Source organism: Elaeis guineensis, chromosome 9, assembly GCF_000442705.2.
Source record: "Elaeis guineensis isolate ETL-2024a chromosome 9, EG11, whole genome shotgun sequence".
Taxonomy (NCBI): Eukaryota; Viridiplantae; Streptophyta; class Magnoliopsida; order Arecales; family Arecaceae; genus Elaeis; species Elaeis guineensis.
Window position 1 is genome coordinate 75,091,552 of NC_026001.2, and position 6,805 is coordinate 75,098,356.

Here is a 6,805-nt window from a genome sequence, read left to right on the forward strand (position 1 = left end):
TTGAAATACTGGCTCTGATACATACTGATGTATACTATTCATTTGATATGACAGTCAGAAAAGGTTATCTCTACTTCATCATTTTTATCGATGATTTTTTATGGTATGGATATATTTTTGCTTATGAGATATAAATCTAAAGCCTTTGAAAGATAAAAAAATTTAGATCTGAAGTAGAGAAACAAATTAAAAAATCACTCAAAGTACTTTAATCAAATCGAGGAGGAGAATACTTGAGCAGAAAATTTCTTGGTTACCTCAAAAAAAATGGCATAGTCTCTCAATGGACTCCACCTGAAATGCCTCAGCTCAACAGACTTTAAAATAGAAAAATTGAATCCTATTGGATATGGTTCGATCCATAATGAGTTTCACTGATCTTCCTTTATTTCTATAGAGACACGCTTTAATGATAGTCAATTATTTAATTAATAATTTTTTTTTAAAATTCATTCTTACCACACCATATGAGATATGACATGGTAAAAAGCCAAATTTTGGTTATCTTAAAATTTGAAGATGTCTGACCTATATCAAACAGCAACAGGTAGACAAGTTAGAGGTTAGGTCTATGAGAGCTTATTTTATAAGATATTCAAAAGAATTTTTAAGGTACTATTTTTACCTCCCGGAGGATCACAATGTGATTGTGAGCTGGCATGCCAAATTCTTGAAAAGAGATTTTATCCAGGATGGAGGTAGTGGGAGAAAAATTCAGCCCAAAGAGAGTGTCTCTGAAGAGCAACAAGCCATAGAGCCTGTGGAACCCATTCTATCTCATAGATCCACTAAGATCTCACATCTTCCTGAAAGATACACGGGTATGCTGACAGAGGATGTAAAGAATATTTCTCATAGGTACTATGGACCATGTTGATGATCCTAAAACATCTAATAAGGTGATGTTCGATATCGACTCTAAAAAATGATTGAAAGTGATGAGGTCAGAGATTGACTCAATGCATACCAAACAAATCTGGACCTTAGTAGATCCACCAGAAGGAATAATTTTTATTGGGTGTAAATGGATCTTTGAGAGAAAGATCGGTTGGGATGAAAAGATGGAGATCTTTAAAGCAAGGCTTGTGGCCAAAGGTTATAGTCAGCGTGAAGGCATTGACTATCAAGAGATCTTCTCACCAGTTGCCATGTTGAAATCCATTTGAACACTGCTAGCTGTTGCAGTAGCTCATGACCATGAGATATGACAGATCGATGTGAAGACTGTCTTTCTAAATAAATATCTTGAAGAAAATATCTATATGAAGCAACCTTTGAATTTCACATCCAATGATGGAGATCACAAGGTCTACAAGCTGTAAAAGTTCATCTATGGACTAAAGCAAGCATCTCAAAGTTGGAATATTCGATTCAATGATGCAATCAAATCGTTTAGTTTCATCAAGAACGAGGAGAAACCGTGCATGTTCAAGAAGGTCAGTGAGAGGGCTATCGCATTCCTCATATTGTATGTGGATGACATCCTCCTATTGAGAATGACATTTCCATGATAACTTCTATGAAATTTTGGTTGTCCAAAAAGTTCTCCATGAAAGATCTTAGAGAAGTATCCTCTATTTTGAGAATACAGATCTATAGAGATAGATCTAAGAGGATACTAGATTTGTCACAACGACTGTACATAGAGAAAGTGCTGAAGCGATTCAGCATGAAAAATTTTAAAAGAGATCTGTTGCCTTTCAGGCAAAGAGTTCATCTCTCCAAGAAGATGTGCCCTAGCACACCTGAAGAGATTCAATGTATGTGCAAGATTCCTTATGCTTCGACTATAGAGAGCCTCATATATGCAATACTATGTACTCGATCTGATATTGCTCTTACAATGAGTATCACAAGCAGATATTAATTGAATCCAGATGAGGAACACTGGATTATTATGAAGAATATCCTTAAGTACTTAAGAAGGACTAAAGATCTCTTCTGAGTCTTTAGAGAAGGAGACTTACGGATTCAAGGATACACAAACTCAGACTTTATATCTGACATTGATGATAGAAAATCTACATTAGATTTTATGTTCCTGTGCAATGATGGTGTGGTTAGCTGGAAGAGTTTCAAGCAACCGATTATTGTAGATTCCACCATGAAGGCAAAGTACATCACCGCATCGGAGGCTGCTAAAGAAGGATTCTAGTTCAAGAAGTTCGCTGTGGATGTGATGCCATCAGATGCCATTCCACTTTTATGCAACAATAATGGTGCTATAGTGCTCGCTAAGGAACTAAGGTCTCACTAGAAATCTAAGCATATCGAGCGGAGGTTTCATCTGATTCGTGAATATCTAGAGAAAAAATTCATCGAGGTGAAGAGAGTTGACTCCATAGAGAATGTGGCTAATCTGCTAACCAAGCCGCTGAGCCAACAAAAGATTGGAGCTTACTTTGAGAAGATGGGATTTAAGTTTATGACCAATTAACTTTAGATCAAGTAAAAGTTTGTTAGATGTGTATCCTAGAAGCCAAATTGGCTGACGCATGTACACATTCTAGAAGCATAACTTTGTAATTAAATTTTAAAATAAATAAAATTTAGATTATTTTTTTATTTATATTGTATTTTAATTATGTCCATGAATTATCTGAGGAATTAATAGATGATGACACGTATTCTCAAAAATTGAGAATTTGAGGCATGCATCATTAGTTTTTAATTTCTAAATACTCCCGATTGATAGATCGTCACGAAAATAATGACTGATCTGGATAGATCGGTGTATAGATCGCTTTCCTTCATGGGTAGATGTGTCTCGAATTGACAATATGGGGATACTGGAGTGAGAGTACAGATACTTGATAGAGATCAAGGGTACTGAGCGTGATCAACATGAAAAGTTATTAGGATAGCTATCCACTCATCAGTGACTTATTCAAAGTTGAAGTGGTGTAGATAGTTCTTTAACCTGCAGTGCCTCAACTGTTCACAGTGGGGTTGCTGTAGTTTGATTGCACAATCACTTAGTTATCTAGCTATATGAAATCTTACAGTATATATTGCCTACAGTAAGTCCATTGTAGGAATAGGATGTATACCTAAATGAAATTTGTCGACCCGGTAGATAGGGAGAGGTTCTATGCAATTCATGAGACTGAGTCTTAAAATCTATGGCCATGGTAGGTGAATGATGGAGAGGAGTTTTCATAAGATTTTACATGGACTTGAGTAAATTGAATCTGACATATGATGGACGAATAGATTGATGAGTTTTGCTTGACCTATATCTTATCGGGATCCACAACAGAAGAATCGAACTATATGATAACTGTACCTAGAGGTTCATTAATTTTATTCTGCTGAGTTGTCACTATATACTGCTAGATGTTACTGATGGATTGTGAGACTCGTCGAGTATCGTCTTGATGATCGATATCCTCGAAGGGTAGAGTTAGAATTATTTCAATCCAACGAAAAGGATTTCGATGATATTGTGATGGAGATCATAATATATCTCATTACCAGACAGAATGAAATCTATGGGATCATATACAAAAAAGAATCTTGTTCGATCAGATGATTGATTAATGATTATGAATCGTTGAAGGATAAAATCGTCAATGTGATTGATGATTGATCTTAAGTAAAAGTTATAATTATATAATCTACTAAATGTTAGTGAATTATAGGAAGATTAATTAGTAATTGGATTGCTAATTGACTCAATTTGATTGAAAAATGAGGTTCAGATTAAATCTAATTGAATTGAAGTCAGTTTGACTTGGATTGAGTTTTATTGAGTCAAGCCTAATTGCGAGGGAGACTAATTCTTGATTTGATCAGGGCTTGGATTCAGTTAATTTCTAATTGAATTAGAAATTTATTGAAGAGATTGGGTTCTTAATTTGGTTAGGTTCCTTGCTCTTATTTGGATCAAACCAAATCTGATTTGGTTTCAACCAAAATTGGAAATCCAGAGTCTCAAAATCCTGGGACTTCTCCCTTGCGCATGCCCATGATCTCCATGAGAATTTTTTCATGCTAAAGCATTTCTGCATGAGGAATATTGGCGTGAAAAGGAGAGGGTGCAGAGAGGATGGGGCGGCATCTGTTAATGACTCACATCCTTATCTCTTTCCTAATTTGAATTTGATTCAAATCAAGAGATAATGATAAGAATGATAGGCGGTTTCTTGATGAGTCATGATTCTTATCTCTTACTTAATTTAAATTTGATTCAAATCAAGATGAGAAGATAAGAAAGAAACAAATATGAAATTATGAAAAACCTTTGAGGTGCCAATCCTATCCCATTTGTGTGCTAAGAAAGAGGTTGGCATGAGAAAGAAATCTGATTTCTTTCTCATGCGCTCCTCCTTTTGGCGTTGAAAATATGGGACGCCCCATATGATGTGGCATGTAATATGGTGCACTTTCCTGCTTTTGGCATTGAAAATATGGGAGGCCCCATATGATGTAGCGTGTAAGATGGTGTGGCGCCCCTCCTAAAACATTAATTTCCTCTTCCTTATAAAAGGGGTTCAAAGGTTGGACACCTAATATATAGATGAGAAAATAGTTTTCAAAAAGCCAAGCCTCCTCTCTCTTCCTCTTCCCTACTCCTGTTCTTCTCCATCTCTAGAGGGTCTGTGAGATTTGAGAAGAAGATACTTCAGCCATCGAAAAAAAGATCTCTGCAAGGGAGCTAGCACCCTGATGAGATCATCCCATCTCTGATCGGAACGAGTCCTCATGTAGATACCCATGGAGGTCGGACACGTGCGCGGCTAAAGAAATCATTCAAATCCATGATCATGGGCTGTGGTGTAGTACGATCCACACAAAGATATTGAGATCCAATCTCAATATTATTTATTTTTATTTTCAGATTATATACATATTTTTGATCCGAATATGGATAGTTAATAGATTTGATCTATTGCATGTAGGGTTAAAGAGTTTAATCTAGATCTGCTTCCGTTACTGTTTCAAAATTATTTTGAAATCTATACATGTAAGTCTACCTGTTTCCTAATAGAACATAGCTTCATTTACTTGAATAAAAGAAGGTCTAGCATTCTATGATTTAATATGATTATCTGAGGCCAACTACTGCTAACAAGAACTCTTAATTGAATTTTGCTCCAAAAAAAATACGCAACTTAAAATTTAATAGGCCCTCAAATTAGATAACTATCAAAAGAGAAGCATGCTTATTTTCTTCAAATGTTCAGTACCAATTGTCAAAAAAATTTCAGTTAATGTGACAAAGTGGGATAGCTACAACTTACATAATAAGAATTCACAGCATTGATAAACTACTATAGAATCGGACTAAAAGAGAACCTAAAGTTTATTAAGAAGTGGCTATCCATCTAAAAGAAAAACCAATTATGCATGTAAAGAAATTTGTGCGATTACATTCAAAGAAAAATCAATCAAAATTAAATTTTAATAATTATCTTTGAGATAAGAGAGATGACTGAGAGGTGGTGCTAGCCAAGAGAAGTTTCCTAGTGGACTGAATAATGCCATACAAATCCACCCTAAAGAGCAACAATGAAACCCGAATAGCCAATGATAGCAGAAACTCCAAAACAATAGCGTAAGCTGGAGATTCGCACGAAATAATCCCTAAATTACTTGCCGAAATCAAAGATAAAATCAAATTGAAGCAGAGTTTAACAAATTCAAACCGATCCGATCTATAAATCATAAAAAGGTAGAGCTCAAAATCTCACAAGAGCAAGATTTGATGGAGACTGAAGACTCAGCAACAAGAGCTAGGTTTGGTGGTATTGGGTTTTGATGGAGACTGGAGTGACTGAGTGAGAGAGGAGAAGTGACTGATAAGAGAGGTGTGAGTGACGGTGGTGAAGGAAAAAGGAGTGAGTGTTCTAACTTCTAAGCCTAAAATCTTAAATTAGATAAAATAAATATCAATTACATAAGGATATAAGGCTATAAGGATAAATTAGTTCTAATAACTATTATTATGTTTAAAATATGTGACTAATTATGTGTAAATGAATGTTTAAAACAAAAGAAAAAGGATTTGATTCATTTGAAGGAAGATTACAATGGCTTATATAAAATATATAAGGATATTATTATACAAATAATACAAGAGTATTTTAGTCATTACATATTCTTAGCGATTAGGGGTGAGCAAAAACCAAATCTGAACCAATTAAATCGGTGAAACCAAACTAAATCGTAGGTTTGATTTGGTTTAAAATTTTATTCGATTTGGTTTGGTTGGTTTTTGACATATAAAAAATATGTTTGGATTGGTTCAGATTTATCAATAAATAAAATCGTTCTTAAATCAAATCGCATCAGCTTTAGTAAAACGACGTCGTTTTGATTAGGGTGTTGTTTATATTGGAGTATTAATATATTAAAAAAATATTTTAAATTTATGGTATTGCTTATCAATTTAGTTTTATGTTGATTAACTTTAAATTCTAAGTGACTTTCTTACTAGATTGTTTATTTTTATTGTAATGTGTTAGGGATCTTTAACTTAATTTTTAATGATGATGTTTATTTAAAAATTTTATTTTATTGAGTTATGTCAATTTAAATTATTTTATTAGATAAATTTTTTTGATGGTATTCTTATGTGAAAAGAAAATAAGTTTTCATGAATCAAAAAAAAAAATATAAATCGATAAACCAAATCAAATCAGATCAGATCATTTAAATCATATTATTTTAATTTTATTTTAATTTTTTATTAATTTAATTTGATTTTTAGAAATATCAAACATATAGAACCGCTAACGAACCATGCTCGCTCCTATCAGTGATACGGATTCGCGAGTTTTCGAGCTCCAACAAAGGTTATTCC